The 23790-nt window shown below is 36.9% G+C and overlaps 1 protein-coding gene and 1 pseudogene across 4 annotated transcripts in view; both read left to right on the forward strand.

Annotated features, from left to right (window-relative positions):
- Nucleotides 1–23790, forward strand: part of MCTP2 (multiple C2 and transmembrane domain containing 2) — a 242000-nt gene that overhangs the window by 174897 nt on the left and 43313 nt on the right. The window lies entirely within an intron of this gene.
- Nucleotides 10161–15428, forward strand: LOC148107559 (large ribosomal subunit protein uL30 pseudogene; annotated as a pseudogene).

Below are 23790 nucleotides of genomic sequence, written 5' to 3' on the forward strand. Positions count from 1 at the left end.
AAGAATATAGTCTAAAAGTCTCCAATTTATAGTTAATTTTAGGATTATATGGACTTATGTATGGACTTCTAGAACCAGAATGGAATTAGCTACATACATCCATGGAAATGTCCATATGTTCTTTTACACAGAAAAGTGTTACCGTGAAATTGGAAGTTTGAAAATTATACATATTGTTTATTCTGGCAGTCACAGAGGATAATAAAAATCGGAAACATGTAATTCAGGTGTCCTTCTGCAAAAGTACTGGGGGCAAATTTCCAGTTAGGGTTGTTCCCACATAAAACTAGAACTAGTTGGTGGAGTTTTGTCTTTAAGAGATAAGGTGGGGGCGCCTGGGTGGCTCAGTCATTAAGCATCTGCCTTCGGCCCAGGGTGTTATCCCGGTGTTCTGGGATCGAGCCCCACATCAGGCTCCTCCGCTGGGAGCCTGCTTCTTCCTCTTCCACTCCCCCTGCCTGTGTTCCCTCTCTAGCTGGCTGTCTCTCTCTCTGTTAAATAAATAAATAAAATCTTAAAAGAAAAAAAAAAAAAAGAGATAAGGCAAGATGCCCAGTTTGACGTTTTCCCCCCAGTGAACTGACCAGACCATTTTATGTCATGTAGAAATAGTCCAAGACAATGTCAGATGAACACTAGAAATGGCATATTTCAATGCTCAAGGAAATATATGGTTAATGAGTCTTGATTCAGATAAGTTTATACATATATATAAACTTATATATACACAGCAACCAGAGCATGACTTGGATGTACGGGTTGAGATATGAAGTTTTTATTAGAGGACAGGGGAGAAAAGGGAGGGTCAGGGCAGGGAAGGGCATTTCAGTTCTGGGCCCGATCAGAGTTGACATTTGCCAAAGCCTGTCTTCCATGATGGTTTTCTCTATTCCCCTTACCTCTTCCTAAGCAGAGATTAGATCAGGAGGAACAAATTCCTTCCTAGACCCTTGTTCTTTCCAAAGGTGTGGAATTCACTTTCTGGCCAGTCTAGACAGCTCTTTCCAATTTCCCTAGGTATGTTCCCCCTTTCACATTATACTACTTTATTAGTTTCCTGTTGCTAGTATGACAAATTACCATATATGTTAGGTGGCTTTAGACAGTGCAGATGTATTCTCTTACAGTTCTGGAAGACAGGAGTCTACCACAGGTCTCACTGGCCTAAACTCAAGATGCTGGATGAGATGCATTCTATTTTGGTGGCCCTAGGGGAGCATCTTTGTCCTTTCCTTTTCCGGCTTTCTGAGGCTGCCCATGTTCCCTGCCTCATGGTCCTTTCCTCCAGGTTCACATCCAGCAAGGGCACATTGTGGAGTCATCACATGGCATCTCTCTGGCCTTGCTTTGCCCTCACATCTTTTCCTGGCTTTTTTCTTCTGCATCCACCTTCCACTGGTAAGGACTGACCTTGTGTTACACTGGCCTCAGCCAGGTAATCCATGATGATTGCCCTATGTTAAGGGTAGATGGTTAGCGATCTGAATTCCATCTGTAACCTTAGTTTCCCTTGCACTGAAATGTATTCACAGGTTCTGGGGACTAGGACATGGACATCTTTTGGGGTACCATTATTCTGCCTACCACAACTAGGCCCTTCATTGCAATCCTTCATTTATGTTGCTTATCTGATGGATAAGGATTTATGAAGCAAGCATTGGCTCCTTGCATAGGAAGTAATTTAGTGAGGCATACATTTGGAAGGAGGGGAGAGGTTATGGACTGTGGACATTTCCATCAGAGAGTGGCTGGGAGAACTGCAGTTACAAATATACCAAAGTCATATGTTAGCAGCAACTTGAAAGATTTCTGGTATTTGCTTAGCTCATTTGGCTTCCTCCATGGCTGCTGATGTATGGCGGAGGGCTTTACATCTAGGAGGAAGCTATGTGCCTCTCCACACGGTAGATCTTAGATATAAAAACCCCAACAAGGAGAGGAATGGGTAAACTAATTTCATAGGCCAACCCAAAGGGATGAGGAGACCAGGAATGACTCTAAGAGTTGTCCAGAAATCAGAAGTAATTCCTGATGAGTAAATAAGTATAACCAGGCATCAGATCCATAGTGTTTCCCCATGTGGCTTCCCACAGTTCATCAGAATCCATACCATGTTTAAAAAACCAACAAAAGCCTATATTCTTTTTCAAAAAAGATTTATTTATTTGAGAGAGAGAGATAATGTGAGTGGAGGGAGAGGATGAGAGAGAATCTTCAAGCAGACTCCCCACTGAGCATGGAGCCCAATGCAGGGCTTGATCCCATGACCCCAGGATCATGACCTGAGGTGAAATCAAGAGTCAAACGTTTAACCTGACTGAGCCACCCAGGTGCCCCCAAAGCCTATATTCTTTTAAAACATCCCTGAGCATCCCAGACAGAAGTGATCTTGCCTTTTCTCCTGGGCTATTGCAGTTCCTTCCTAAAAGGTTTTTCTGTTTCTCATTTCATTACTCCATTCCCATAATTAAGGGTACTCTGCTACCGAAATTATCTAATTAAATATCCGATCCTGTTATTTTTGTGTTTAGCTTATAATCACATCTTCAACCTATTACCATTTCATACAGGTCTTTCCACTAACTGGCCCCCACTTTGTACCCACCCTTATCTCCAGCCCCATATCTCTATGATCCAGCCCAATTGGTTGTCTTACCACCTCTAAGCAAGGGAAGCCTTAAAAAAATTTTTTTTTTACCACTGTCATGTCTTTTCCTTGTGCTTTCTTTCTCTTACTAAAGAGAAGGTCTAAACTAAGCACTGTCCCTCTCTAGCATTGGGAAAATACAAAGGAATAACTGAGTAAACGTCTTCTCATTGAACGAATGAATGGCCAGAGTGCTTTTCCACAGAAATTAGTGACGTAGAGACCAACAAGCCTTATCTTCCAAGTGGCTTTCTTCATGCTTCTATTACTGTCTTTTGACTTGGGTGCAGTCATTCATCTGCTTTAAGAAGCATGGCAGTGATGATGACTCCTCCCTTCCATCATTGCCTTGAGTCCTCTCAACAGGGCTTGAGGCAGATCCTACCATTCTCATTTTACAGACGGAAAAAGGTTATGCAATATTTCCAAGAGCACACTGCTAGGATAGAGAAAGCCATGATTTAGAGCCAATCAAAGTGAGTATGTCCCAAGCACCACTAAATAAATGCTTAATGTTAGAAAATGTAATCACCTCAGAACTGTTGAAAATAACACAACAGGAAAAAGTACAGCGTGGTCGTTAAGAGCACTCGGCTCCACAGTCAAACTCAACCGCAAAATTATTAACAAATTTATTTTCTCATTTAAAATGTCCTTTTGATTACTGTGTGATCATATATAATGATTTACTCTGGTATTTCTATTTACAACCATATGTAAGTAAGACGTGATCAGAAATTCCAGGTGTGTGTGTGTGTGTGTGTGTGTGCGCGCGCGTGCATGCACGTGTGTGCATGTGTGAGTTTGAGATAGTTTATACTGGTAGCTGCTGGATGACAGAAAGTATCTTATTCCTTTTTTAAAATAGAAGCTAGTGCCCCATACATAATAAACACTCCGTGAATGTTGGTTGAATGGATGTTTGAATTGATTAATCAGTTCAGCAGTTTTAATTGATTCGGAACCTACAGTATATTTGCCCACCTTGACTTTCTGGGGATTGATGTAGACTGGAAATAAACCACTCGCCAGAACTTTCTCCTGCTCACCCACACACAAATGTTCACCTGGGGCTTGCTGCCCTTGGGGGTTATTTGTAATTCATGCATCTGGAGTATCTCAGGTTTTATCCCCTTGCCTTTGTATAAAGCCATTCTTTGGATTCTGATTTAGGGCTTCCTGGTCTGCCCTCCAGACCACTACAAGCTACCCAATGTTGTGACTTCACCCAACCACAGTGTTGGGTGACAGGTTGTTCAAATGCAAAGGATTCAGTTAGACTTTTAATGCTCATTTTGACTCCTGTTTCAATAAATCTTTGAGTATCTATTACGTGCAAGACCATCCTATGTTTTATAAGAAATACAGATATAAATTATATATGCTTCAGGATTTCCAAGAGTAAAACTTGAACAAAATGACCATGATGCCAGACAAAATACATTTACTTGGTATTTATAGAACCTAAGGCATTAGGAAACACCGGGTAACATAATGGCTTGTTCCAACCAGGGCAACCAGTGAGAAAGATAAAAAGAACATTCCTAGGGGCACTTGGGTTAAGGCACTGAGAAGGAAAACATAGGCAGTTTTTTTTAAAAAAGAATTTATTTATTTGAGAGGAAGAGAGATAGAACGCATTTGCACATACAAAGAGGGGGGGCAGAAGCAGGCTCCCGATGAGCAGGGAGCCCAGCGTGGGGCTCAATCCCAGGATCCTGGGATCATGACCAGAGCTGAAGCCAGCCACCCAACCTACTGAGCCACCCAAGCGCTCCCACAGGCAGTTTTTAAGAATGGTAAATTTTTGTGCCTGGAATATAGAAAATATGGTAGAAGAGAGTCCGAAAGAATAATAAATATAAGTTCAGGCCCTATTTTGATTCGATGCCTTTGAAAAGCATACTAAGAGTTCTAGACTCTGTCTCTAGAGAGTGGGCAGATATAAAAGGCTTCGAGCAGGAGTGCACCACAATAAGAACTAAGCTTTGGGTTATTACTTTGGCTTTGATGTGAAGAATTAGAAAGTAGAGAAAAGTATTATGATTAATATATGAGTTAGAAGTGTATTAGAGTAATCTGGGCCAGAGGTTGTAAACTGGCAAATAATAGGGGCCATATTTGGTCCACTGTGTGTGTGTGTATGAGAGAGAGAGAGAGTTTTTTGGTTGCTGTCTTTTCTCTTTTTCTTCTTTATTCCCCACCCTGGCCTTCCTCTTTTTTAAAATCAGTTCTTTGTCCACAGCAGTTGTAACCAAATGGAGTGGTTGCTTGGGAGCCCTCAACTGCATGCCTTTTGAAAGCATTCCTGGGTCAGTGCAAAATCATACCCTTTTGTTTCTAGTAGTATGCTACCTGCCGTAAAAAAGAAATTAGTATAAAATATATTTGTATATACAAGGGAGTTTATAAAACTATACATCTCTGTGTACGATTTAAAGAATAACAGTAAGAAACACCTATGTGCCTATCACCCAACTTAAAAATTAAAAATTCCCATTATCTTAGAAGTCCTTTATTTGCCTCTTTATCCTCTTTATGATTGGATCCTTCTTCATCCCTCACCCCCAGAAGTAATGGTGTTACTGAATGTTGTATCATTCACTCACTATCCATTGTAGGTTTGCCACCTTTGTATCTGTCTCTGAACAATGTAATTGAATTTCGTCTGTTTTTTGAAGATTTTATCAAAGCCATCACATACTACGTTAATGTCTTACTCTGTGGCTTGCAAACTCACTCAGTATTGTTTTTGACATTCATCCACGGGGTTCATCTTCATTCTGTATGACATTTAACTTTAGGAGTAAATTATTACTGTTTGTTTTGTTTTGTTTTTAGAGAGAGAGCATGCAAGCTGGGGGGGGGGGAAGAGGGAGAGAATCTTTAAAGATTTTATTTTATTTTTTTAAAGATTTTTATTTATTTATTAGAGAGAGAGAGAGCAGAAGCAGGGAGAGCAGCAGGTGAAGGGAGAGAGAGAAGTAGACTCTCCACTGAACAGGGAGCCCCATGCAGGGCTTGATCCCAGGACCCTGGGATCATGACCTGAGCTGAAGGGAGACACTTAACCAACTGAGCCACCCAGGTGCCCCTTATTTTTTTATTTTTATTTTGAGAGAGAGAGAGAGAGAGAGGGCATTTGGGGGAGAGGCAGAGAGCAAGGGAGAGAGAGAGAAAATCCCAAGCAGGCTCCACGCCCAGCACAGAGCCCAACATGGGGCTCGATCTCATGACCCTGAGATCATGCTCTGAGCTGAAACCAAGAGTCGAATGCTTAAGGGACTGAGCCACCCAGACGCCCCATTGAGTAAATTATATTTATCCATTCTACTTTAGAGAGACATTTGGATTGATTCCAGGGTTTTTGTTGTTGTGTTTTTGTTTTTTTTTTTCATTTTTGTTTTTGGCTATCATGAAGAGTGTTCTTGAAGATACTGGAATGCATTTCATCTGGTGGGCACACGCAAGAGTTGAGAGTCATGGCTCGTAATGTATGGTACCTGGACAGCAGCATCAGCAGCACCTGGGAACTTTGTAGAAATGTAATTTCCTGGGCCCCACCCAAACCTGCAGAACCAGAAATGCAGGGGGCGAGGCCCAGCAACCTTGTTTAAACCAGCTCCCTAGTACTTCCCAAGTACCCTAATGTTTGAAACCCACTGCTCCCAGATTCATACCCAGGAGTGGAGATACTAGGTTTATCTCATCTGCACATTGTGTTTAGCTAATGCCAACCATTTCCCAAGTGACTGAACTTCAGTTATCAAATAAAAGTTTATCCTTGTTCTGCATGTTGGAAAACTCTTGGGATTCTCTGACTTTTTAAATTTTATCCATCTGATGTGTGAAGTGGTACCTTGGTATAGTTTTAATTTGCATTTTCCTCATTACAAATAAGAGTCATATGTTTGGGGGCCTTTGTGCTCTTTTTTAATTCTTCTTTACCCCCTACCTTTTTATTGATTTATAGAAGTGTCTTATATAATCCAGATAGAAATTCTTTGTGAGAAAAGTATCTTTTTCAAGTTTGTGGCTTATTTGTTCACTCTATATTAACTTAACTAGTGATGAAAAAATTCTTGTGTTGCATGTCAGATTTATCAGTTATTTTTTCTGTGGTTTATGCATTTTGTATCATTGAGGATTGTTCCTTATCCCAAAGTCATAAAGATATTCTTTAATTTTTTATGGTTTTTTACATTAAAGATTTTATTTATATATTTGACATAGACAGAGAACACAAGTAGGCAGAGCAGTAGGCAGAGAGAGAGAGGGAGAAGTAGGCTCCCTGCTGAGCAGAGAGCCTGATGTGGGGCTCAATCCCAGGACCCCATCATCATGACCTGAGCCAAAGACAGATGCTTAACCAACTGAGCCACCCAGGCGCCCCTACATTAAATTTTTAAAGCTACTTTTGATTCCATTGTTGTATTCTGGCTATCCAGTTAATGTAGTTCCAGTTCTTGACTCTTCTACTTTTTTCCCAGTGATCTGCAATTTTCAGAAAGTCATAGATCAGGTTTCCGTACGTGGGTGGGCTTGCCCATTGGTCTCTTGTCTGTACCGGTAATGTTACACAAACATCATTTGGCTTTAGCGTGGTTCTAATTTGTTTTTCATTTTCAGGAATGCCTTGGCTATTCTTGGCTTTTTGCCCTTTCACATAAGAGTTGGAATTGATATGCTGTATTCCACAAAAATAGAACAAGACAAAACCAGTATTGAAAAATAGTCACACTCAAAATTAGCAAGTTAACTGTCAAAATCAAGACATTGAAAAATTACAGCAAAATGAAGCCAAATGAATTAGAAATAAAAATAAGGGCAAAATCAATGAAGTAGAATACATGTATAGAATAGAAGGGAGTATAAAATTAAAAATTGTCTCTTCAAGAAACTAATAAAATCGATTATCTTCTGAAAGTTTTCAACGTACAGAGTAAAGGCACAAGAAAACAGTATCTGGTATTAAAACGAGAAAAAACCTAGATAAACCAGAGATTAAACATAAGAGGATACTATGAAATCTTATGCTTAAAATGTTAAAAAAAAGTATGAAATAGATAAAACTTGTAGGACAACATATCAAAGTGACTGGAAAAGAATGAGAACTTGAGGGACCCTAAAACCATTAAATAATTGAATCGGTAGTTTAATATCTTTCCAGAAAGCAAAATACAAAGCCCAGGCAACTTTAGGAGTACATCTTACCAAACTTTCTAGGAGCATATAAATCCTCTCATACATACATTCCTTCCAATTGTCCTCTGGCTCTTCTCATTTTTCTGGAAGAGTCAGTTGTCAGTTTGATTGTAGTTCATTGGAAGGACGTGCTCCCCCCTCCACCCCAGTATCTGCCTTTCAAACTTATTTTGGTCACCAGCTATGTGCAGTTTTGCTCTGAGGTGCCTACGTGTGGTTTTCTTTCTCTTCATCGTATTTGAGGTTCTTTAAATCTGTAACTTCGTTTCTTTTATAAATTTTGGGAAATTCTCATCCAATAACATTTATAGCTTTTTCTCTATTCTCTCTTTCCTCTCTCCTCCTGGATTCCAAATTTTTAGGTGTAAATTAAACTTTTCTCAGTGTGCCATGTGGCTTTTGTACTGTATTTTTTTTAGCATAGTTATTCGTTTTCTACCAATACACCAAATCATGAATCTTCTCATTTTTATTCTGCTATTAAATTCATTTTGTGAGTTCTTCCTTTCACATATCCTTTTTTTAAAAATTTTTATTATTTTTTTATTTCTAGCTTTCCATTAGGTTCTGTTTAGGAGATCCTAGTTCTCTGCTGAGATTCTGCATGCTGCTATCCATTTTCATGTATGTAATAATCAAACTATTTTAATATTCATATCCAGTGACTCTAACATCTAAATCACCTGCTTGTCCTGGTTGTCTGTTTTTCTCTTGATTTTTGGTCTTTTTTTCCTAACCATGACTAATTATTTTTATTAATACTGGATAAGATGTATTAAAATGTTATAGGGGATAAGGGACTGTGTTGTATTCCAGCAGAGAGAATATAGAGGAGGCGGTAAGGGTCTAACAAGTCTGTATGATACAATTAAGGTTGAAATAATCCAAGATAGGATTTCAAGCATTTTGAGGATGGGTCTATTTCTAGTTACCCCTCCGCTTAGTGCCTAGTCCTTCAGGTGTCTTAATAAAAGCCTGTCGTGTTTCTGAGAGACCTTGTTTCCTACTACTCCTTCACAATCAGTGAGATTGCTGAAAGCTTTTAGTTCTTACTTTCTGCTAGGTCTCAACCTTTCACCATAAGCATGCGTGCCTTAGAAAATGGTAAATTTCTCAGGAGAAATGCATGGAGAATGTTGGGCTTGAATCTCTCCTATTCATTTTGTCTCTCAAGTCTCAGCTGCCATAGTTTCTACGTACTCCAATTTTTAGCTCCCTAGATTATTAAAATAGAAGCAAGCTCTAAGCTATTACTCTGTGCCAGGGCACTATGTCATCCCACATAGTGAATTGGCAAAAACAAAACAAAAGGAAACAAAGAAATCCCTGGAGGAGATAAAGCAGTAGCAAGCCAAGCTTCACGCCATTACATTTGTCTTCCATTCTTTTTTTTTTTTTTAAGATTTTATTTTATTTATTTGACAGAGAGAGAGACAGCCAGCGAGAGAGGGAACACAAGCAGGGGGAGTGGGAGAGGAAGAAGCAGGCTCATAGCGGAGGAGCCTGATGTGGGGCTCAATCCCATAACGCCGGGATCACGCCCTGAGCCGAAGGCAGACGCTTAACCGCTGTGCCACCCAGGCGCCCCCTTGTCTTCCATTCTTGATCTTGTCTCCGTGGACCCTGGGTGCCTTTGTTGCTCTCAGAGGTCTTCAACCAGAGTTTGTTTATTTGGTATATTATCCAGTCGTCACAGTTGTTTTGGGGGTTTTTGTTTGTTTTTGTGTGATTTCTGTTTTTTTGCAGGAAGATTGAGGTAAATCTTCCACTTCATGCTGAAAAGCTGAAGTTTATGTTTCTCCTTAACACACAGGCTTAACATGAGGGTGTCTTAGAATTCTTTAAATCAAGCCATACCACTCCCAATCTATGGGTTTTACTGGCTCCCTATTTTAGTTCTGGATTGTCTTATTATACAAAAATTAGCCTTTTTTTGGGTAAGTGAATGTTTATTTAGATTGGCGTACACATTTATCATTGCTTTTGAGTACATACATTCTTGCAGTCAGCCTTTGGACCAGGAACAATTTTCCTTCTCTTTAAAATAAATCTTATGTACACTTTCACCAGGGTCTTTTGGTGATGAGCACTGCTGGCTCATATATTTCCAAAAATGTCTTTGTTTTACTCATAAGATAATTTGCTAGATACACTATTCTAAACTGAAAGACTGAAATTTAATATATGCTATAGTGTCTTTTTGCTTTCCTTGTTCCACTGAGATACAAAGTCACTCAAATTGCTTTTTCTTTGCAATTGAGCTATTTTTCTCTCTTTAGTTGCTTTTAAATGTTTCTTTTTTTTTTTTTTTGTTCCCGGTGTTTTTCAGTTCTACTATGGCATTTTTAGGCCTAAATTCTTCATTTAGGATGAAGGGATGTAAGGATCCTTCATTAGGATGTAAGAATCTTGTCTTGTCCTTTCTTTTCCTTTCTTTTCCTTTCTTTTCTTCTTTCTTTCTTCCTTTCTTTCTCTTTTTGTTTCCTATATGGGTATCTTTATACAATTTTTCAAAATTCTCGGGCATTTTATCTCCGTATATGTCTTCTTTCCCATTCTATCATTAATTCTTTCTCCCCACCCCGAACATCTTCTCCTTTGTATCATCCCTATCTCTTAACTTCTCTCACGTATTTGTATCTCTGTCTCTCTTGTCTACATTCTGAATAATTTCTTTGAAATCATTTTGCATCTCACTAATTTTCTCTTCAGCTGCTTCTAATCTGTTAATCAGTACACTGATTTGTTTAAATTGCATCCTTACCACACTTTATATTGTTCCTCACCAATATCCAGCTCAAATTCCATGGTCTGCCTTTCAAATAATTTCCTTTCCTTCTCTACCTTCATTATATTCAATTAGAGCCATAGGTAAGCACAGCTATGGAAAAACACATTTAGTGCCTCTTGACAAATGTAGTACATTTCTATAATCTGTTCTCCTTTCCTCTCTTCTAGATTATGTTATAATGTCTGTCCTCAAGCACTAATTCCTCCTCCCTATCCTCACTCAGATCATGACATTGGTTGACATAAATGCCCTTCTTCTGCTCACAGCCCTTCAACAGCTCAGCCACTCCCTTAGAATAAACTTCAGAGACCCTACAGCCCTGGACCAGGCTCCTCAAGACTGACTCCTGTTCCCTTCTCACTTCTGTTCTCTTTCTAAGTGTCTTACTCACTCTGCTTCAGCCACAGGGGTTCTTGCTGTTCCTTGCACATACCAGGCATACTCCCACTTTGGGACCTTTAGATCTATTAATCCTTTTGACCAGAAACAACTGAACTGGATTTTCACACTTCCTCCAAGGACTTGGCTCACATGTTGCTCTCTCCACAAGTCATTCCCTGGTTGCCCCCACTTATAATTGCACCCCTTTATCTGTTGCCTCATATTCCCTTCTTTTCATCCCTGCTCATTTGGTTTATTTTCACATGCCAGTTTTTATCATCTGATTTATAATATATAGTTTGCTTATTTATTTTACCGATTTCATCCCTAATCCCCAAATACAATGTAGGCTCTATTAAGGCTGTTTTGTTACTGCTGATGTTGTGAGGGGTGGTGATTGGTTTGCTGGTTTTGTTTAGCGTTGTGTCTAAATCAACATGGTTCAGCTCTTTTCTGGCTGGAACCATGGAGGATACAGAGAGAAGAAAAGGAAGGTTCCTGCTGTGCCAGCAACCCTCAACGGAAAAAAAAAAAAAAAAGCAATTTCACAGAGTTGAAGATCACGCATCTGAGTAGGAAGTTTGCCCAAAAGATGCTTTGAAAGACAAAGAGGAAGTTTATCTATGAAAAAGCTAAGCATCACCACAAGGAATATCGGCAGATGTACAGAACTGAGATCAAATAGCTAGGATGGCAAGAAAAGCTGGCAACTTCTACATACCTGCAGAACCCAAACTGGCGTTTGTCATCAGGATCAGAGGTATCAATGGTGTGAACTCAAAGATTCCAGGATTGTGGAACCATATATGGCATGGGGGTACCCAAACCTGAAATCAGTGAATGAATTGATCTATAAGCATGGTTGTGGCAAAATCAACAAAAAGTGAATTGCCCTGGTAGATAACACATTGGTTGCTCAGTCTTTTGGTAAATACGGCATTATTTGCATGGAGGTTCTGATCCATGAGATCTCTACCATTGGAAAATATTTCAAAGAAGCAAATAACTTCTTATGGCCCTTCAAATTATCTTCTCCATGAGGGGGAATGAAGAAAAAGAGCACCCCTTTTTGTAGAAGTTGAAGATGCTGGCAACAGGGAAGACCAGATCAATAGGCTTGAACTAAGGTATCTACCATGATTATTTTTGTAATCTGGTCAGTTAATAAATGACTATTTCAAATTGAAAAAAAAGAAAGAAAGATAAAAAGAATAAATCAGCATGGTTCATAGTGTTCAACAAATGTTTAATGAAGGGAAAATGAACAGTGAATTTATACATGAAGTAGAGCAGTGGCAGTAAGATGGGGTTAGTATGTAGTGCTCTGGGATGGGTTGAAAAGGAAACACGTCCAAGGTGATGAAATCCTCAAGGAGTAGCTTTCTAAATGAGCGAAAGGTATGTTCAAAGGCAAAATTCTGAACACCATTTCATGTATGGGGTCTGCAAATAGTTTCTTGATTGTGAATGAAGAATTTGTGAAAGATATTGGCTTATGAATTATAGTCAAGTATAAGCCAGTTTAAAAAAAGTCTTAAATATTAAGCTATCATGTCTAAGTGTCATAATGTAGGCCAGGAAGCAAAAGAGACTTTTAATCGGATGAACGGACATTAGAAGACCTGGAGGTGTTTTTTGGTGTATACTGTGGTTTTGCTTTATTATAGTAGTACGTACAATGCTTTTTTCTCTTTTCACAGCAATAAAGGAAGTTACATTTTCTTGAGAAGGAGCTGCTTACTGATTTGTTAGAACAATGAATGCGTACTTGGTCAAATTAAAAACAGATTCTTCTATTACTTTCTATTTGTTTAAACTTGGAGTTCTTTGGAATAGAAGTAGCATGGCTTTGTTTCACCTTACCTAATACCTTTATTCTAAAATAATCATGTGTATGAGCGTCTCTTCTCAAATTATGTCCTGTGATGACAGGATGGTTATTCATAAAGACTGTATGATTATTTCAAGAGACACTCTTTTTAAAAATTTTAATTTGTATTGTAACAAATGAACCAATTTTCACAATATTGGGAAAGAAGTGTGTGTATTTTTTTTTCTTCTTGGTCATAAGGCAAAGATCACTGTTGGTTTTCAATGGAAGTTAGTCCCCTCTGCAGTATTTTGCAGGTGAAACACCTTCTAACCCCTTTGAATATTAAATACAGGTCACTGAACTTTGAAGCCGTAGTGCCGTAACCAAAATAACTCAACTAGCCCTTCCTTCATGCTTCTAGGGATATTGCCTGACAGTATGGTTTTGACTCGGTTGCCTAATAAGCTTTGGGCTCGTAGCAAGGAAGGTGAACATTGCGTTAATTTTCATCTGTTTTCCTTCCAAGATATCTGTTCATTTTTACTCTGATGTTAAGCCTTAACTGTATTTATGAAATGAATCTTGACCTCTTTTTTAAAAACCTCAATGTTTAGTTTGAGTTGTAGGCATGAGTAACTTAGAAAGTAGAACGTTCGTGACTGAAACTTGATGTAAAAGTTTTTCAGTAATTTTCTACCAAAAGTGAACTTTTTAAAAAATCACGTGCTGGGGCGCCTGGGTGGCATAGCGGTTAAGCGTCTGCCTTCGGCTCAGGGCGTGATCCTGGCGTGATGGGATCGAGCCCCACGTCAGGCTCTTCTGCTATGAGCCTGCTTGTTCCTCTCCCGCACCCCCTGCTTGTGTTCCCTCTCTCGCTGGCTGTCTCTCTCTCTGTCGAATAAATAAATAAAATCTTTAAAAAAATAAAAATAAAAATAAAATAAAAAATAAAAAATCACATGCTAAATGTATTTATGCCATATTAAGTCATCCTTTGTCATTCTATTATACAGTAGAATAACAATTTAAGATTACCTAGTTAATCTGACCAATACTGGGTCAAGGTGATATTCTGTAAACAGTAGTCATATTATCCTGAGCCTAATCTCAGTGGTGAGTCTGATGATTTATGAGAACAAACAAAAATCCATCATTTTGTATGAGCAACCCAATCAAAACATATATATTGAAATGAGGATCTTGATTCCATTTTTCAGTTTCTTTTAACATTACTTTCATGGACAATGTGTAGTTCACAAATGACAAACACAAATCTCTGTTATCATACTTTCTATGTTTGTTTGGTTTGTCTCAACAAACGTAGAATTTTTAGGTTATCCAGAGACTTGGCTTCACGTAATCTGGCTATTTCCTAGTCTTAAATCTACTCTTAAGGGACAGGACAGAATCTTAATATAATTTTAAACAAGGCTATCCCAGGGTATTTGGGAAAATAGCAGTGCCATCGTACTTGGTATTCCAAGCTAAATACTTGGAAGTGAGGCATCCTCGTGGTTGTGTAGAAGATAATTCAGCCATTGGATTGGTCGATTACTTCATTATTTACAAATCACTTCATAATGGAACCTGAGGAAAACATAGCCCAATTTGTGCTTTAAAACTTCTTGTGAGGTAAGATAACATGCTTCTCATGTCATACCTCATGAAACAATACCTAGAGGATTCGTACAAGCGTCTGCGGCAGTGGTGGCTAAGTTTATTAGTCACAGCTCCCTTGGAATCATGCACTCTTTCTCACATGTTTCTATCTTTAGCCTTTTCCCTAGAAAAACACAAAGTGTCTTTGTGAATCACTTTTCCTCATCTGAGATTTGACATATATATATATATTTTTATCTATCCTTATAAAAATTTTGACAAATTTTGAGGCAAAAAGTGAAGAAATACTTGTAGGGGAAGATTTGAGATTTCTTAAAGTTATGTTTTGGTAGAAGATATAGACTGGGTCACCTTTGCATCTGCGTTATGGAATGTAGGAAGGAAACCCACATGATAGAGTAAGAACCTTTCCTGGTATCAGAGAAATAGAGAGCTTCATGTACTGATTCTGACATTTTGTAGGTGTTTCAATTCTGAGCAGTGTTCCATTGAATGGATATATTACATTCACTTGTTGGTGGACATTTGGGCTCTTGCCAATTTTGCTGTGATTTGGAATAAAGCTGCTATGCTCTGAACATCTGTGAACAAGTTTTTGTGGGACATACATTAAATGTTATATGTTAAATTTCTACATTTCGGAGTAGAAAGTTTATGAGAAATTTCCAGGTGGTTTTCCAAATCAGTTTTATCATTTTGTATTTCTACCTGGAGTGTTTGAGAGAGCTAGCTGTTCCACATTTTCTCAATACTTTCTCTCTTGTCAGTGTTTTCAACTGTAGCTTTTCTTTTCTTTCTTTTTTTTTTTTTAAGATTTTATTTATTTATTTGACACAGATAGAGACAGCCAGCGAGAGAGGGAACACAAGCAGGGGGAGTGGGAGAGGAAGAAGCAGGCTCCTAGCGGAGGAGCCTGATGTGGGGCTCGATCCCGTAACGCCGGGATCACGCCCTGAGCCGAAGGCAGACGCGTAACCGCTGTGCCACCCAGGCGCCCCTCAACTGTAGCTTTTCTATCATGCGTGCACTGCTATTTCCCAGGGGTCTTCACTTGCACTTAATTGATGGATAATCATGTTGTGTATCTTTCTATGTGCTTTTAGGTATTCACATTCATTTCTGTAATGTGTGAAGGGCCTGGCCAAATCTTTTGCTCATTTTTTTGGATTATCTTCCTGTTAAGTTGTGAGAATTCTTTATAAATCCTGGATACAAGTTGTCTTTCAGTACATGTATAGATAATATTGTTCCCCTTTTTGTGACTTGTTTTTCCATTTCTTAGCTGTGTCTTTCAAAGAGCAAATGAAGATTGCTGCCAATAAATTCCATTTTTTCTTTTATTTACATTATTCTTTGTACTTTTTGTATCTTAGGAAATGTCACCCAAGATGGCGAAGGTTTTTCCACATACGTTTTCTTAAAAATTTTAAAGGTTGAACACTTATATTTAAATATTATAATCCATTTAGAGTTATTTCTTTTATGTGGCTGTTGGTAAGGATTAGTGATTTTTTCCCCCATACATACATCCAATTGGTCCTGTCCACTTGTTGAAAAGACTCTTATTGCTCCCGTGGAGTTACCTTGGCAACTTTCTTAATTAACTGCATGCATGTGGATCTATTTCTGGGCCTATTTTCTGTTTCATTGATCGCTATGCCTATCTTCTTGCCAGCACCACACTGTCTTTATTACTATATATTTAAAAGTTGTGAAATTAGGCAGTGTAAGCTTTATTTGTTCAAATTGCTTTAATGATCCTATCACTTATACTTCCAGATAATATTTAGAATCAGCTTGTCAATTTCTACAAAATAAGAATTGCTTGCATCTATAGATCAGTGTGTAGACAACTGCCGTCTTCACAATATTGAGTCTTCCAACCCATGAACTCGTGGCATATCTGTCCACTGATTTAGATATTTTATAATGCAAGTTTTTATAATTTCCAGTGAAGAGATCTTGCTCATGTCCTGTGAATTTTATTCCTACATATTTTATGGGTTTTGATGTTACCATAAATGGAAAATTTTAAATGTCATAATCCTGGGGGTTTTTTGCTACTAGCATATGAAAATGGAATTTACTTTAAAAAATAACTTTATACTCTGTGACGTTGCTGGATTTAATTATTTCTAGGATTTGCTTTGTAGATTCTTTAGAATTTTCTATGGAAAAAAAAATCATGTCATCTATAGAAAGATAGTTTTGCTTTTCTCCTTTTTGATACTTGTGCTTTTATTTCATTTCTTTTTTTTATTTTCTTTCCTCCTTTTCTGTCTTTTTTTTTAATAATACTGTTTTTTTATTATATTATGTTAGTCACCATACAGTACATCCCTGGTTTTTTTTTGTTGTTGTTGTTTTTTGTTCTCCTACTACCTTTGCAATACAGAGCAGCCGGGGTGGGTGTTTATTCTGCATTCTTTTTTTTTTTTTTTAATGATTTTTTATTATATTATGTTAGTCACCATACAGTACATCCCCGGTTTCCGATGTAAGGCTCGATGATTCATTAGTTGCATATAACACCCAGTGCACCATGCAATACGTGCCCTCCTTACTACCCATCACCAGCCTATCCCATTCCCCCACCCCCCTCCCCTCTGAAGCCCTCCATTTGTTTCCCAGAGTCCATAATCTCTTATTTCTTTCCTTTTACTTTATCATAGTGTTTAGAACATTTAGTCTAATGCCGAATAGAGGTAGTGAGAGCAGGCATCTTTACATTTTCCTTAATTTTAGAAGGAAATCATGAAATTTTAATTCTCATCTCTGCTTTCTATGCTTATAGTATTTATTCTGTTAACATTTAATGTAACTATTGATATCATTGGATTTAGGTAACCATTTTATTATTTTCCATTTGTCTACTATGTTCCTTATTCTTTTTGTGCCTTTTAGCATTCCATTTTAAGTCATCCATCTTTGTGTATTCCTCACTGCAGTGTTCTTTCATTGATGTCTCTAGGGATTAAGCTGCATGTGTGAACGTATAATTCCCTTAACTTTTGATAGTCAATTTAGAATTATTATTTAATCACTTCACCTAAAACATAGAGACATTGCAATTCATCTAAGTCCATTTACCCCACTCCTCCGTACCTCCTTTCAGGATGTCACATTATCTAGCCCACCAAGATGATGCTGTAAACATAGCTTTAAGCAATCATATGGATTCTAAAGAAGATAAAATTTAAAAAGTCTTTAATATTGTCCTATGTATCCACCATTTCTGATGCTCTCTGTTTCTTCCTGAAGTTTGGGTTTTCATCTGATTATCTTTTTCCTTCATTCTGAAGAACTCCTTTAGCATTTATTAATATGAAGTTATACTGGCAAAAAATTCTTTTAATTTTCTCTTAACTTGGGATGCCTGGGTCTCAGTCATTAAGCGTCTGCCTTCGGCTCAGGGCGTGATCCTAGGGTCCTGGGATCGAGCCCCGCATCAGGCTCCCTGCTCCGCTATGAGCCTGCTTCTTCCTCTCCCACTCCCCCTGCTTGTGTTCCCTCTCTCCCTGGCTGTCTCTCTCTCTGTCAAATAAATAAATAAAATCTTAAAAAAAATTTTTTTCTCTTATCTAAATCTTTACTTCCCCTTCATTCATGAAGGATATTTTCACTGGGTATAGAATTCTGGGTTGACAGTTTTTGTTTCTCTTGTTGTTCGTCTTAACACTCTAAAATTGTTTCAATGTCTCTATGGTTTCTAATGTGAAATTCATGTCCATTCAAATAGTTACGCTCACAAACATTGCAGAGTGATGTTTGTGTGATTACAATCTAGTGTGTGATTAAAATACAGATGCCTAAGCCTGGTTTTCTTAAATATTTTCAGGTTGGGTTTCTCTAAAAAGTGTTCAGCCATTAGTTCTTGACATAATTTTTAACTTCTTTCTTTCTCTGAGATCCCAAAGACCTATGTCAGAACTTCTGAAATTATCCCAGACAGACCATTCACTTCTTCCAAACATTTTTCTCTTTCAGATAAGATTTATTTTTTTTAAAGATTTTATTTATTTATTTATTAGCTAAAGAGAAAGAGACTGGGGGAGGAACAGAGGGAGAAGGACAAGCAAACTCCATACTGAGTACAGAGCCTGACATGGGGCTCCATCCCAGGACACTGAGTTCATGACCTGAGCCAAAATCAAGAATTGGATGCTTAACCAACTGAGCCACCCAGGTGCCCCAGATAAGATCTCTTTTGATATATCTTTATATTCACCGACTTTTTCTTTTTAATGCTGCTACTGAGCATATCCACTGAATTTTTTGAAAATTTTAGATACTATATTTTTTAGATGGACAGTTTTCACTTTTATTTTTTATATTTTCCTCATATTTACTAATTATCATTCATTTTATTAGTTTATTTTCCTTTTCCTCTTTGAGCATATTTTTAATGGGTGGTTTAAAGTTCTTGTCTTATAATTTCATCATATAATTCACCCTTCAACAATAGCCAAATTATGGAAGGAGCCCAAATGTGCCTATTGACTGATGAATGGGTAAAGAAATGTGTGTATGTGTGTGTGTGTGTGTGTGTGTGTGTGTGTGTGTAATGGAATATTATTCAGCCATCAAAAAGAATGAAATCTTGACATTTGCAATGATGTGGCTGGAGCTAGAGTATTATACTAATCAAAATCAGAGAAAGACAAATACCATGTGATTTCAATTATATGTGGAACTTAAGAAATAAAATAAATGAACATAGGGTGAGGAAAAAGAGGAAAACTGAGAAACAGACTCCTAACTCTAGAGAACAAACCGATGGTTACCAGAGGGGAGGTAGGCAGGGGTTGGAGGTGTGGATGGGTTAAATAGGTAGTGGGGATTAAGGAGGGCACTTCTTGTGATGAGAACTGGGTGTTGTATGGAAGTTTGAATGACTAAATTCTACATCTGAAACTAGTATTATACTGTATGTTAACTAACTGGAATTTAAATAAAACTTGGAAGGAAGAAAAAAAAAACATAATTCACCTTGAAGTTGGCATCTGTTGATTGCCTCTTCCTTGAAAATGGATTACATTTTCCAGACTCTTTGTATGTCAAGTGATTTTTAATTGTGCCTTAGATACTAAGAATGTCATGCCGTGGAGACCCTAGATTTTCCTACATTCTTTCACATAAGGTTGATTTTATTTTTTAAGAAGATATTTAACTTCATTAAACTCCAACTGCAAATTCTGTCCCACCTCCTGTGGGTGGCAGCTCTGATCCCAGTTAAGACTGCTTTAGGTCTGCCCCACATCTATGGCAGAGACTGCCACAGAGTTCACATACAGAATTTGGGGTTTTCCTTTGCTTGTTCTTTCTTTCCAGTGTACCTCTATACCATGGCCCTGATTGTCCCCAATTTCTTTGCCTGTTTCATCCATTCAGAAAGATGGCACATTTTTCTTTTGAGTTTTAACCAACTGGTACTACCATTGTCACTGCAGCTGCTCGTGAGGGAAAGATGCAAAAGCATTACAGTGACCCCATGCATATCTGATTTCTCCTTTAAGCTTTGAACTCCCCTGCAAAGTGTAATAACCTTAGAGCAGAATCTTAGGTCTATCTACCAACTATCAGAGTCTACCAACTATCATTGGTCTTTTTTTTAAAACTTGTTTTCAGGGTATTAGTATTATTAATATTATTATTATTTTGCTGGAAGGTGCTTATTAAGAAATTAATTCTTCATTACAGAGGATTATTTATTTATTTATTTTTAAATATTTTAAAAGATTTTATTTATTTATTTGACAGAGAGAGACAGCCAGAGAAAGAGGGAACACAAGCAGGGGGAGTGAGAGAGAAAGAAACAGGCTCCCAGCGGAGGAGCCTGATGTGGGGCTCGATCCCAGGACCCTGGGATCATGCCCTGAGCCGAAGCAGATGCTTAACAACCATCTGAGCCACCCAGGCGCCCCTATTTATTTATTTGTTTATTATTTATTTATTATTTTTTTAATTTTAATTTTTTTAATTTTTTTTTAAAGTAAGCTCTACAACTAACGTGGGGCTTGACCTCACAATTCTGAGATAAAGAGTCACATGCTCTACCCACTAAGCCAGCCAGGCACCCCTTAAAAATATTTCTAAGAGCACTAGTGTCTCACTCTGAAAGTTGTGAGTCCTTTAAATGTGATGTTTAAATGCTGCTCGATTTTTGTTATAAAACACTTTCTGGGATTACTTAACTATACTTGATAGAGGTAAATGTTATGGCAAATGAGCTGTCTATCTAGCACAACAGCCGTCTTATATTAATTGATGTACAAGTAATTTTGTTAAAGACATCTTCTAAATAGCTTTATGATGAAGAAAATAAATTAAAAACACGCTATTTCCTAATTTTTCCCAATAGTTTCATATCAGCCTCTTTTCACTTGAAGTTATATTTAGCAACATAAAAAAATAAAATAAAATTTCACTTATCCAGTAGATAGACCTTAAGGACTAGTTTCCATTTAGCATACAGTTAAAACTCCTAGTCCTAAAAGAACTTTAAGAATAAGGAAAGAGAACTAGGTGACAGTTAGAAAAATCTCTAGCTTTATCTAGTAGAGAAATCACTGTACTATTTTCTCTGCTTTTCTCTGTTGTTCATATCAAAGCAAAACAAGACATAAAAGTAAAAGAAACCTTTGAAAAGTATAGGAAAATACAAATTATAAAACAGTAAATAAAGCTGATAAAGCACAGCAGATTAACAGCCTGGAGGAAATCAACAACAATAATATGCATTGATTCAAAAAGCATTTCAGAAAGTCTATACTTATAAAAAAAAAAAAGTGTAGAGATTTAGCACTAAAGGAACATGTAAGTAACATCTAGATTGGAAGGCAAAAGAAGCACTGTCATGATTTGCAGTTTATGATTTTCCTCATCAGATCTCCAAAAGGATAGATTTGGAATCTTCTATAGCTGATAAGAGGGGTCAGAAATAATGTGAACAACATATAAAAATCTATGCTCCTATGCCCAGAAGTAACCAATTAAAGTATATAAATTTAAAATGCCCTCATTCATAATAGTATCAAAACTCTCAAGTTACATAGAAAAATAATAAAACATATGCAAAATCAGTATGATGAAAGTAATAAAATATTTTGAGATATAGAAAGGCCCTGAATATATGGAGAAATAAATAATCCTTATGATTTGGAAAGCCAGTATCAAGATATCAGTTCTCTCCAAAATGATACATACATTCAAGGCTATCCCAGTGAAAATTTCATGAAGAATTTTATGGAACATTACAAATTGGTTCTAAAATACATGTGGAAGGGTAAAGAGCAAAGAACTACCCAAGATAATTTTGAAGGTGAAATAATACTGACTTGTTCACTCAGATGTCATCTGGTTATTAAACTATAGTTAAAGTTGTGGTCTTGGTAAAATAGAAAAATGTATCAATGTACAGGATTAGAGTGCCCTGAAACAACAAACACACCCATGTGGGAATTTGGTAAGTAGAACAAGTGGCAATGGAAACAGTGAACAAAAATAGGGATTGATACCACAATCTAGTTGTAAATGTTGGCTATCTATAAGGGAAAAGTTCAAATTGGATGCTTGTTTCCAACTATAAACCAAAAGAACACTTGAGGCAAAAAATAAGGAACACACACACATATAATTATCTTTTGGGAGAAAACAGAATAAAATAACTTTATCATCTCAGAGTAGAATGTGATTCCTTAAGTAGAATATTGAACATTAAGAGCATAAATTTTAAGGTTGAAGATGTGTATTTTTGACTACATTAGAAAATATTACCACAGTTTTATCCTAAGTTTTCAATGATGAGAGTAAAATGGAATGGGGTACCATATATGAGCTAAAATGAATATACTTTTTTGAAAAGATTTATTTATGTATTAGAGAAAGAGCATGAGTTGGGGGGGGAGGGAGAAGCGGGCTCCCCGTGGGGCTTGATCCCAGCACCTCAGGATCATGACCTGAGCGGAAGGCAGACACTTAACTGACTGAGCCACCCAGCTACCCATAAAAATGAATATACTTGATTTATACCTATACCATCAACAGATCTATGGAACATAATATTGAATAAAAAATTTCAGAATGATGGGAACATTTTAATGCTTTTATGTTGTTTCTAAAATAAACCTTAGATGTCCTCAGATGGCAAGGATTCACACCCATTTTCAGACATGGTGGCCTCTGGGAATGGGAGGAGTAGGTTGAGGGTAGTAAGTGAAAAGTTGACAATGGAACCAATTATCTGACATGTTTTATTTTTAAAAAAGACTAATACATAAATTGGAAAGAAAGTGACAGCACATTGACAAGTCTTAATGCATGCAGGTTCATGGGCATTTGTTAAATTTGTCTATGTACATTTTTTTCATTCTTGGAATATTTAGTAATATGACATGAAAATATTATCCTTGGTATAGAGAAAGAAAGAATGGAGTGTACCAAAAGAATGATGCCAAAATAATCCTAATACCAGAACCCGAAAAGAATATAAAAAGGAAACAGTAGCACATGGGTGTCAATGCAAAACATCTTCAAGTGATAGCGAATAAAATACAAAGTACATCGTAAGACCATTACAGCCCACTAAACGGGACGTTTCTTCCAGAAATACAAATTCACTTCAATATTAGGAAATTATAAATACAATATACCATGGTGAGGTTCTAAAATGAGAAGGAAAAAATCCTCTTTATTTCAGAAGATAGTGAAAGAACAATAAGTTAATCATTCACCCTCCTCCATTCCTGATTTAAAAAATAATAAGAATTAAATAAATCCTTGTTAAAATTGATGTAAGTGTTCTTATTTAAAAATATTTTCCTTTTTCAAATATTTCCATAGAGGATTCATAGATATTTTTAAATATTAAGAATAATAAAATGAACGCTTGTATGTAAACTTTCTAGTTTTTTAAAAAAGGTTTACTTGCATATTCTTAATACAATTGATTTATATAGCCCAAACTAAAAGTCAACATCATGCTTAATTGTAAAAAAAAAATAATAATAAAGCATTTTTTGTAAAATTCAGGAGTTAGACAATATCCCTCTCAACAGTTTTATTTAAAATTGTTTAGTAGTAATGAAAGACGTATACATATTAGAAAGTAAATTGTAGATATTAGACAAGAGGAAACAGGAGCCATTCTTTATTTGTAGATTGTGTGATTATATTCTTGGAAACCTTCAAAAGTGAAATGAAAGCCTATTTGAAATAGTAAGAAAATTCAGTTACTAATTAAAAAAATTAATATGTACAAATTATCAGGTTAAATTTTATTTATCTGCTTGAAATATATAATGGGAGAAATTATTAAGTTTAGAATAGTAAGCA

Source organism: Ursus americanus, chromosome 28 (assembly GCF_024610735.1).
Source record: "Ursus americanus isolate L20-20 chromosome 28, mUrsAme1.1.p, whole genome shotgun sequence".
NCBI classification, from domain to species: domain Eukaryota; kingdom Metazoa; phylum Chordata; class Mammalia; order Carnivora; family Ursidae; genus Ursus; species Ursus americanus.